Consider the following 12,163-nt stretch of genomic DNA (forward strand, 5'->3'; position numbering starts at 1 on the left):
TGAACCAGGCAAAAGTAAGAAAGATGATTTCAGAGTCCCCAGGGGAGACTTGTGTAGTTAGTTCCTAGGAAACCAGAAGTTTTAGCCACTCAAAACACATGTAAGTGTTTTTGGTGTGAATCAAAACCTTCCATTAGACATAATTGCAACAGCAGCTGTTACACAACCTGGATAAACTATTTTTGGTGTGAACCAAAATTTTAAGAACATAGAAACTTGATTAACTATTTCATGGTCACATAGGTGTAAAACTCACCAACCTACTGACCAGGTTTTAGCTGCCTTATTATAGGGGAAACTCCTGATGCTGTGGTGGAATTGGTAGGGAAAGCTTAGCCAAGAATTAAGAGCTCTCCTGAATGATTTTTTTTTTCTTACTTTTTTTTTTTTTTTTTTTTTGAGACAGAATCTCACTCGGTTGCCCAGGATAGAGCTCACAGCAGCTTCAGATTCCTGGACTCAAGTAATCCTCCTGCCTCGGCCTCCCGCATAGCTGGAGTACAGGCACCCATCACAGTGCCTGGGTAATTTTTCTATTTTTAGTAGAGACAGGGGTCTCGCTCTTGCTCAGGCTGGTCTTGAACTCCTGAGTTCAAGGGATCCTCCCGCCTCGACCTCCCAGATTGCTAGGATTACAGGCGTGAGCCACCACACCAGCCTTCTCATCTTATTCTTATAAATGAAAAAAAAGGCAATTCAAAAATGGCTTAAAAGATTTACCAGATTTTTAAAAAATGTCATAAGTAATTCATACCCTTTGTACTAAGAATAACAACAGTATATAAATAAATACACAATCTTTCATTTCTTCTGGTTTCATCCCCTTCATATATCCAGTATTAATCTGGTATGTAGCCTTATACTTTTCTCTATGCTCATATAGTATGTATAAACACCCACACGCACTTCCTTGTTTCTTTAGAAAAATGGAGTGATATTTTATGCCAAAACTTATCTGATCATAGAATTGCTCTGAGTATTTGTTAAAGTACAGATTCCTGGGCTTATTGAGTCTGAGTTTTCAAAGAAGAAATTTGGTGAACAGAAGAGTTTGATAAGTGGTGCTACTCTATATATTATTCTGCAACTTGCTTTATTTTATTTTATTTTTATTTGTTTATTTATTTATTGAGACAGAGTCTCACTTTGTCACCCTTGGTAGAGTGCCATGGTGTTCTAGCTCACAGCAACCTCAAACTCTTGGGCTCAAGCAATTCTCTTGCCTCAGCCTCTGGAGTAGCTGGGCCTACAGGTGACCCACAACACCTGGCTACTGCAACTTGCTTTTTTATCTCTTAACAATGTTCTGTGACTCCTTTCAGGATAATGCTTGTACATCAAAGTCATTATCTTTCGGTAGACCAGAGGGAAAGATTAACAGATTCCATTATGGCTCAGCATCTATGGCTAAGTGGTTAGGGCACCAGCCACATACACCAGGGCTGGCAGGTTTGAACCTGGCCCAAGTCTGCTAAACAATGACAACTACAACAACAACAACAAATAGCTGGGCATTGTGGCGGGTGCCTGTAGTCCCAGCTACTTGGGAGGCTGAGGCAAGATAATCGCTTAAGCCCAAGAGTTTGAGGTTGATGTGAGCTGTGATGCCACGGTACTCTACCAAGGGCAGCATAGTGAGACTCTGTCTCAAAAAATAAAAAAAAAAAAATGGATTCAATTACAAAAATAAATTGTTTTGCAAAAGACACTGTAAATAAAGTTAAAAGACAAAAGACAGAGGGCTGTGGTTCACACCTGTAATCCCAGCAGGGATCTCTTGAGCTGAGGAGTTTAAGACCAGCCTGAGCAAGAGTGAGATGCCCCCACCACCCCCACCACCACCCCGGTCTCTAAAAAATAGCCAGGTGTTGGGGTGGATGCCTGTAGTCCCAGCTACTCTGAAGCCTGAGGCAAGAGGATCACTTGAGCCCAAGAGTTTGAAGTTGCTGTGGACTAGGATGTGACAGCACTCTACTGGGGGCAAGAAAGTGAGACCCTGTCTCAAAAAAAAAAAAAAAGACAAAAGACAGACTAAGAGAAATTATCTGTGCCACATATAATAATATTCCTAATGTACCAAAAGATCTTACAAATTGAAAAGTAAAAAAGAATGGGCATTGTCACACTTGGAAGCACTCTGAGATAGTGTTCATGAATAGGATGTTAATTAAGAAGTAGCTTTTGGATCAACACCCACCTAAAAGAGAGGAAGGAAGCAGGAGTGGGCAGAGGGAAAAATTGATTTTTTTTTTTTTTTTAGAGACATAGTCTCACTTTATTGCCCTTGGTAGAATGCTGTGGCATTACAGTTCATAGCAACCTCCAACTACTGGGCTTAGGCGATTCTCTTGCCTCAGCCTCCCAAGTAGCTGGGACTACAGGCGCCCGCCACAACGCCCAGCTATTTTTTTTGTTGCAGTTTGCCCGGGGCCTGGTTCAAACTTGCCACCCTCGGTACATGGGGCCCGCGCCCTACCCACTGAACCACAGGTGTCACCCAAAAAATTGATTTCTAATGTAGGTGTGAAGGAATCTCAGCTAGAGTGGCCTTTCAGAGTTATCCATTGTCACTTTCTTTCAAGGCCATCATGTGTGACTATAGTGTAGCTGTCATTCAATTTTGGTTTAGATAGGCACGCTATGGCAACCATCCATAAACCAAGGTCAGAATTTTTCCTCCTTTATATGCTGGTTATGAGGGATATTCTCATGTACCATAAATGTAGGGAGAGGTGCTGATGAAATAGTGGTGGATGACATGGGGGACTGAGTCACCTGTTCATATAAACTACTCATGTCCTTTGCTCCAGCTTGAGCTGGATTTATCACTTTCTTATGATAGCTTACTGCTAGGCCATTTGACCTTAGGATTTGCCAGGTCTGACAGAACCAAAAAAACACGTGATGAGCTGTTGTGACCACATGTTTACACTGTGGCTCATCATAACCTCTCTCAATTTATACCAGGACCCAAAAGCACATGTGATGATTATATGCTTTTTTTCCAAAAGCATATAACTCTCCTCTGAAGATGGGTTAGCTTTGCAATTGTGATTATTCCACAGGGTTTGCTATAAACTCCACATAGAATATTTCCCCACCATTATTACCTTTAATACCTTATGGTATATTGGTCACATGGCCCGGGCAACCTGGCTGCTTGCACTATAGTATATAGATCTGCTGAAAAACACTTCCTACTTTGAGTCCCACTCAAAGCTGTCAGCTGTTCACATCATCCAGTGTAGAGGTCAAAGCAGTATTCCCAAGTGAAGAATATACTGCTTCCAAAACCTAAAAAGGTATTAACAGATGTTGCACTTGGCTTCTTTGTGGTGAGAAGTGCAAGGAGCAATAATTTGTCTTTTACCTTGGATGGGATTGCTCCACACACCCCTAAACGAAGACCACCTAAAAAAAAGAACTGTATTGACGTGTCAGGCCCTTCAATCTTCATAGGGTTTATCTCACATGTGCTGAGTGATTGTGCATTTCCAAGGCTATCAATGTGCAAGCCACTTCTTGCTCATCTGGTCTGGTTGGCATGACTTCAGCAATACACGTCATGGATCAATGTGATATTCCGTGGAATACCCAGGTCTCTTCATGCTATGTTATTACAGAGGTCAAGAGAGTTAACATAACCATGTGGCTAGAGCAACAAAACTACAAGTGTATATTTCTCACGGAATTAATGGCCGCATACTAGAGACTTGAGGCTGTGTTAATGTGCTCTCACCAATATACCGCATCTAGCACAGTGGCAGAAATTTAGGACCACTACTTAGTTGAATTTGCAGTGATCTGTCATTATCCAAGATCCCCCCCACCAGGGGTCAGATTGGTGAATTTTGTAGATATGATAAGGTCTAAAACTCCTGCATGCTTAGACCTTTACCAATGATACTAATTTCCACACCTCCCCACTGAACGCAGTATTGTTTTTCACAATATTTCATTATTGGAAAATTTTCAAACTTACAAAAAGTACAGAAAATATCCATATAAATACCACCTAGATGCTAAAATTTCCATTTTATATTTGCTTTACACATACTTATTCATTCGTATATCTATCCATCAGCCAATCTAATTTTTTTGATGCATTTCAAAGTAAATTGTAAATAGCAGGACACTTCCCTTGAAACACTTCAGCATGAATTTCAGTAGAGATCAAAGTTTGTTCATGGTTTGCTTCTTTTTTTTTTTGTCGAGACAGAGTTCTACCCTATGCCCTGAGCAGAGGGCAATGGCATCGTAGCTCACTGCAACCTCAGACTCGGGCTGTGGGCATCCTGCTGCCTCAGCCTCTGAAGCCGCTGGGATTACAGGCGCTAGCCACGGCGTCCAGCTGGTTTTTTTCATTTTTTTCCATGAGTCAGGGTCTCACTCTCACTCAGACAAGCCTCGAACTCCTGAGCTCAAGCAATCCTCCCTCCTCAGCCTCCCACAGTGCTGGGATTACAGGCGCATGGTTTACTTTTTTAGGTAAAATTTGTACACAATGAAATGCACAACTTTTAAGTGTACTATTTCATGAGTTTTGAAAAATACATACAATTCATGTACCATACCATTTAAGTGTGCCGCTACCCTCTACCACAATATGCATGAATGTGCACACGCCCACACACACACACACACACACACTTGGGATCAGCTACGCCTGGGTGTGCTAATCAGCTTCTCATCTAGCCCTTTGTGCATAGGTTAATAAAGTGCCTCCTCTCTCTGAACACTGCACACCCAGAGAACACATCTCCTTGACTCACCACAGAGCTGGCACCCATCCTCAGCTGGCACCAAGAGGAAGAACTCCCAGAGACAGCCAACTTTGGGTGAGCTAATGGCACACTCCTGCCTGGTCTGGAGCGTGCCTCCCCCACAGTAGCAAATCCCTGCCCTTCACTTATCTCCCTGGGTGGCTGGAGCCTCCCTGTCCTCCCCCTGAGATGCTCTGAGGTCCCTGTCATGTAGGAGCCCGGATGCTGCCTGGATTTGTCAAGGTGAGCCCACATGCTCTGTGCTGAGGCAGGGTCCAAGTCCCCAGGGCAGGTCCACTTGGGCCCCTAATAAGACCCTAGGAGGAGAAAGAAAGGGAGAGTTCCTTTAAAAACAAACAGGACCTGAGCAGGAGAGCGCTTTCCTTAGGAAGGCCTTCTGCTTGCCATTGGACTGGAGGAGCTCAGCTTGGCCCCTGCAGGAGTTTCCTGCCAGCTGGGAAGACAGAAAGAGACAACCAGGCCTGGCTGGGGTGCAAGGGCACTGGGAGGGGGGTGGAGGAGGCTCATTTAACACTCTGTTCCTGTCATCTCCCTGGGAGTAGCAATAAGCCTTTCATATCAATTTTCAAGGCACATCTTTGCCCACCTCCCATGCAGCCTGCCCTTCCTGGGAAAGGAACTCCTTCAGCAGCCCACAGCCCAGCACTTAGGCCTGAGCCCCACCCCAGGCGCTGTTGTGCCCCAGGGCTTCTCCCACAGAGCCCCCTGTGTCTTGTGTCCCATCTAGGCCCTCAGCCAGCCCTGCTGTGTCCCAGACCCTCCACAGCTCAGTCACGCTCTAGAGTGGTCCCCTGTCCCCCTCACTATACTACAGCCTAATTTAGCTCTCATTAAATTCAGTTTAGCCTAAAGCTGCCCCTTTACATACTTCAAGTTCACACTAAAAGGGCCTCCATACGTAGTGAACTGTAACCTTCTGGATGTGTAAACAGACTGTAACCTACTATCATGCCAATCACTGGGTTTTCGCCGCTCACAGGCAGTCAACTGTTCCAACATGTTCAAATAAGGAAAACACGGAGCTGTGACCAATTTGGCTATTTCTATACCTCACTTCCATTTTTTGTACCTCATTTGTCTTTTTCTGTCCGTAAATCTTCTTCAACTGCATGGGAACCTGAGTCTCTCTGAACCTGTCCTGGTTCCAGGACCTCCCGATTTGCAAATCGTTCTTTGCTCAGTTAAACTGTTAAATTTAATTCGTCTAAGGCTTTCCTTTAACAGTCCCTAGATCTATTTAGATCTCTAATTGATCCACCAGTTGGGAGCTGATCTCCCCTGCCTCTGCCCCTGCCCTTTGTTTTCTTACCGTATTTTCAGAAATCTGTTGGCCTTTCCTGAGTCTTCACAAATGGAACTGAAATCAGGCTGTAAAATGCACCAAACCAGTGGCTGTAATCAAAGTGGCTTAAATCTCTATTTACAGTGCTTATTTATACTAAATTCTGAATGCTCTGTTTCATGCGCTGAAGCTTTCTACCAATAGCAACAAGCCATTGGAGAAATATTAGTATGTGTTAGTTACAAATCAAGACAGACCAGCCACAGGTCCCTTTGAAATGATTGGTCAGAACAGATAAATCCAAAGAGTAAAGTGGAAAGGGAGTTTCCTCTCATTAGGAAACATGGCTTTATGTATCCTCTCCATCAATACGTTTTTTGTTTGTTTGTTTTGTTTTTGAGACAAAGTCTCACTTTGTTGCCCTTGGTAGAGTGCCATGGCGTCATAGCTCACAACAACCTCAAACTCTTGGGCTCAAGCGATTCTTTTGCCTCAGTCTCCCGAGTAGCTGGGACTACAGGCGCCCACCACAACCCTTGGCTATTTTTAGAGATGAGGTCTCGCTGTGGCTCAGGCTGGTCTTGAACCTGTGAGCTCAGGCAATCCACCTGCCTCAGCCTCCCAGAGTGCTAGGATTACAAGGCATGAGCCACTGCACCTGGCCCCCATCAACTTGTTTTTGTTTTCCTTTTTTATCTTCTGTGTATTAAGGAAGAAACAGCCAGAGGATGGGAGGGGGAAGAAGGGAGGAGAGAGGGGGACTGATGTGCTCTCGCCTAATAGGCACAATTTAAGGGTATATGGCACACCTCTTCTGCACAGGGTACAGCTACGACAGGGACCTTACTTAATAAATGAAAACTGTGGCGGGCACCTGTAGTCCCAGGTACCTGGGAGGCGGAGGCAGGAGAATCACTTGAGGCCAGGAGTTGGAGGTTGCTGTGAGCTGTGATGCCTCGGCACTCTACCCAGGGTGACAGCTTGAGGCTCTGTCTCAAAAAAAAAAAAAAAATGAAAACATTTGTACTCTCATATTAATCTGAAATTAAAAAATAATACTGAAGCATCATTTTCTTAGCTTTAGGGAGTGCTGGTGAGCAACAGTGCACAGCTGGGCCCCTCTCTGGGTGTGGCTCTTACCTGAAGACAGCCACCGGGCATAAAGTGGTACAACCTTCTCAGGTGGTGACCTACATCCAAAGCCTACTTTATGCAGAAGCATTAATATCTGACTTCTTGTCACCGCTGAGGACCACGCTGAGCTTCCATGGGCTCCCTTTGTTGTGGCAGTTGCACTTCCTCTTTTGCCCAGACCTGCTTTCTCCTTCCCCACAGGTGTCCCTCTCCAACCTCCTGCCCACAGAGCTCCGCCTCAGAGTCTGCTTCCCTGGGAGCATGATGCTCCCCCTTCCCCAAGGTCATAGGCCAAATCGGTAGAGAAGTCAGGATAGGAATCGGTGCCTTCTGACTCAACCTTCTGCCACACCTGGCTGAACGACCATCCTGATACCACCTAGGCTCTCTCTCCATCACATCCAACTAGGAACTCGGGACAAACGACCTTAAAGAATGGGTCAAAAGATGCTAAGAAACAGGGCATGTATACACACACACACACACCCTGGAGTATGCTGCATGGGAATGTTTATATGCAAATGTCAAACGATTAGAGCTACAGTGTGGCAGAACAGAAGGGAATCCCAGGTGCCTCTGTGGCTCCTTCAGGTCTCCTCCACTTGCCTGGGAGAGTAGCAACAGAAACTCAGACAGCTTGAAATAAAAAAGGTAGTATAGTCTGGGCACGTGGCTCACACCTGTCATCCTAGCACTCTGGGAAGCCAAGGCAGGTAGATTGCTTGAGCTCAGGAGTTAGAGACCAGCCTCAGCAAGAGTGAGACCCCATCTCTGAAAACAGCCAGGCATTCTGGTGGGCACCTATAGTCCCAGCTACTAGGGAAGCTGAGGCAAGAGGATCACTTGAGCCCAAGAGTTTGAGGATGCTATGAGCTATGACATAATGGCACTCTATCCAGAGTGACAGAGTGAGACTCTGTCTCAAAAATACCTATACGTACATACCTATATACATATATACTAAATACAAAAGATGATGTAGACCGAAGGCCCTGGCCCAAGGCAAGGCTGGCCTGAAGGTCTAAAGCTCTGGCCCAAGACAGAAGCATGGTAGGGTTCTCAGAGGCTTCCACCACCCTGCTCCTCATTTTGCAGCAAAACCTGGGGTTTCACAACTGGCATGTACGCTGTGCCAACTGACAGGATCTGTTCACTGGGATTCTCCTTCACAACCGCGCCAGCTGCTGCCGAAGTCCCGTATGGTGGTGAAGCGTGCAGCTTCTCGAGTTATGGCCTTTTTATGGCCCCATAGAGCCCCAGTGATGAGATTTGTGTGGATTCATTTGCTGCTTTTGTTTATTGCTGTGCGGGGGCAGCAAGGTTTATAGTCAAGTTAGATTTATTCCTCTAACAACAGTGAAGTTAAATGACAACATGAAGAAGCAGATTAATAAAAACGTAAGGCATTCACCAGTACAACTGAGTTGGGTTCTTCAACAACTCAGTAGCACGGGGCAGTGCCTGTGGCTCAGTGAGTAGGGCGCCAGCCCCATATACAGAGGGTGGCAGGTTTGAACCCAGCCCTGGCCAAACTGCAACAAAAAATAGCCGAGTGTTGTGGAGGGCACCTGTAGTCCCAGCTATTAAGGAGGCTGAGGCAAGAGAATTGCCTAAGCCCAGGAATTGGAGGTTGCTGTGAGCTGTGATGCCACAGCACTCCACCGAGGGCAATAAAGTGAGACTCTGTCTCTTAAAAAAAAAAAAAAAAAAAAAGGTGGCACCTGTGGCTCAAAGAAGGAGGGCTCCGGCCCCATATGCTGGAGGCAGTGTGTTCAAACCCAACCCTGGCCAAAAGCTGCAGAAAAAAAGAATAACTCGTAGCATGAAGATGAAAAAGAGGGAAGATTATTTATTTATTTATTTATTTATTTACAGACATTCTGACTTTGTCACCCTTGGTAGAGTGCCATGGTGTCATAGCTAACAGCAACCTTCAGCTCTTGGGCTTAGGCAATTCTCTTACCTCAGCCTCCCAAGTAGCTGGGACCACAGGTGCCCGCCACAACACCCAGCTATTTTTTGTTGTTGTTGTTGCAGTTTGCGTGGGGCCGGGTTCGAATCCGCCACCTTCAGTATATGGGGCCAGCACCCTACTCATTGAGCCACAGGCGCCACCCTAGACATTTAGATTAAAATAGATTTAAGACACAACCAACTGTAATGTGTGCATTTTGTATCTAGATTTAACCAAATCAGCTGTAAAAAGACACTGTTGAGGCTTGATGCCTGTGGCTCAAGCGGCTAAGGTGCCAGCCACATATACCTGAGCTGGCGGGTTCGAATCTAGCCTGGACCTGCCAAACAATAATGACGGCTGCAACCAAAAAATAGCCAGGTGTTGTGGCGCATGCCTGTACTCCCAGCTACTTGGGAGGCAGAGGCAGGAGAATTGCTTGAGGCCAGGAGTTGGTTGAGCTGTGAGCTGTGATGCCATAGCACTCTACCCAGGGTGACAGCTAGAGGCTCTGTCTCAAAAAAAAAAGACATTGTTGAGGCGATTTGGGGAAGTCAGAATATGGAATGAGTATTAGAAGACACCAAAGAAATAGAATAAATTTTGTTTGATGCGAATGTGGCATGGTTATTGTAGACAATGTCCATGTTTTTAAAGGACACTGAAGCATACTGGGTAAAATGACATGATGTTTGAGATTTGAGATTTGTTCTAAAATGCTTACAGAAATGAAAAAAAGGAGAAAAGGTTATAAAAGCAGGTGTTTTAGTCAATTCAGGTGGCTGTAACAAAGTACCATAGACTAGGTGGCTTATGAAAACAGAAATTTGTGGCTTGGTGCCCGTTGCTCAGTGGTTACGGCACCGGCCATATGTACCGGGGCTGTTGGGTTCAAACCCAGCCCCAGCCTGCTAAACAACAATGACAACAACAACAACAAAAATAGCTGGGCATTGGGCGGGCGCCTGTAGTCCCAGCTACTTGGGAGTTTGAGGCAAGAGAATCACTTCAGGCCAAGAGTTTGAGGTTGCTGTGAGCTGTGACATCAAAGCACTCTACAGAAGGCAGCATATTGAGACTGTCACAAAAAAAGAAATAAAGAAAGAAGGAAGGAAAACAGAAATTTGTTTCTCACTGTTCTGGAGGCTGGAAGTCTGAGATCAAGATGCCAGATGGTGTTGTTGGGTTCTGGTCTCTCTTTCAGGCTGAAGACTGCGAGCTCCTTCTGTCCTTATGTGGAGGGAAAAGGGTGAGAGAGCTCTCTGGGGTCCCTTTGATACAGCACTAACCCTGTTCTTAAGGACTTCAAGTTCATTGACCTATTTACCTCCCTAAGGCCTCATCTCCTAATAGTATCCCATTAGTGGGCAGGATTTCAAATATATGAATTTAGGAAGGCCACAAATGCTCAGTCCATTGCAGCAGATATGGCAGTCTTGCTAATTACTGCATCTGAATAATAAGTATGTGGGGATTCATTATAGTATTCTCTGTACTTTTATGTATTTTTAAAAATTAAAAAAAAAAGATAACTAAAGATAAATGCAAAAGACCCAATGGGGGATAAATGATGCTCATAGGATGTAAATAGGCATTTCATAGAAGAGAAGATACAAATATACAATAAACTTTTAAAAAGATATTCAGCTTCACGAGTAGTTAGGGAAAATGCAAATTAAAACAATAAGGAGATAATATTTTTTATACAAAAGGTTTGTACATTGGAACCATTTAGTGCTAAATAAATGACTGTTGCTGAGAGAACAAATCTCCTTTGTCTGCAAGTATTTATTACAATTAAATCATGCTTATGCTGTTAGACACAGCAATCTCACTTTTTGGAATCATAGAAATAACAGTATCAGAAATTAATGACCTGTACATGATATTGCCTGAGCCAGCAATTTTTGTATTGTCAAAATAAAAGAAAAATTGAAGACAACCTAAATTATCACAGAGGAATAGTCAAATAAATTATGGTTCAATCATACCATAGAATGCTGTATGTTTTACAAATTAAAAATCTGTTTTCCTATAATCAATGCATATTAGAAAATCTGATAAGAAAAAAAGCTCTAATTCCAGACTCAGATATCATCTTGGTATATACTGTTTTTCATTGTGTATACATACATATGCATATATATATACTTTTTCAGTAAAAAAGGCATCTGTCACACAATATGTTGCACCCTCTTTTCCTTAATTCCCTCATGAATATTTTTCTACATCTATATCTATATATATTTTTTTTTTTTTGAGACAGAGTCTCACTATGTCGCCCTTGGTAGAGTGCTGTAGGGTCACAGCTCACAGCCACCTCAAACCATTGGAGTTAAGCGATTCTCTTGTCTCAGCCTCCCAAGTAGCTGGGACTACAGGCGCCCACCACAATGCCTGGCTATTTTTTGTGTTGTTGTTACAGCTGTCATTGTTGTTTAGCAGGCCCAGGCCATCTTCGAACCCCAACCCCGATGTATGTGGCCAGCGCCCTAGCCACTGAGCTATGGTCACCAAGCCTACATCAATATATATTTATCTATAGACTGGGCCCTTAAGAACTGTATAGTATTTTCCTTTATGGATGTTCTAAAACTTAACCAGTCCCCTATTTGGTGGTATTTAAGTGACTCCGAATTCCTTACAAACAGCCTCCCTGCAGGCTTTCAAGACTTTGGAGATTATTTGCCAACTGCCTTCTAGAAACTTCTAGGCGCTTCTGGAAGTATTTGAGGCAGACTGGTCAGAATGCTTTCCCACCACCGCAGTCTGCTATCTGCCCAGATAGCAACACTGTAGCCTTTAGAACTTGAAAGACTTGTCTTATCCTGCCCGTTAGTCATGCAGCCCCAGCGTGAGTCCGTTCCAGAAATCCCGTACAGGCTCTCCCTCCTCTTGCCTCATTCCCGCTCCTCCCCACGCGCCCGCGGCTCCCCTCCTCCCCCGTGCTTTCCCGCTCGGCGTCTGGCCTATGGCAAACGCCAAGAATTAATTAGGGGCGGGGATCAA

The sequence above is a fragment of the Nycticebus coucang genome, chromosome X (genome assembly GCF_027406575.1).
Source record: "Nycticebus coucang isolate mNycCou1 chromosome X, mNycCou1.pri, whole genome shotgun sequence".
Taxonomy (NCBI): Eukaryota; Metazoa; Chordata; class Mammalia; order Primates; family Lorisidae; genus Nycticebus; species Nycticebus coucang.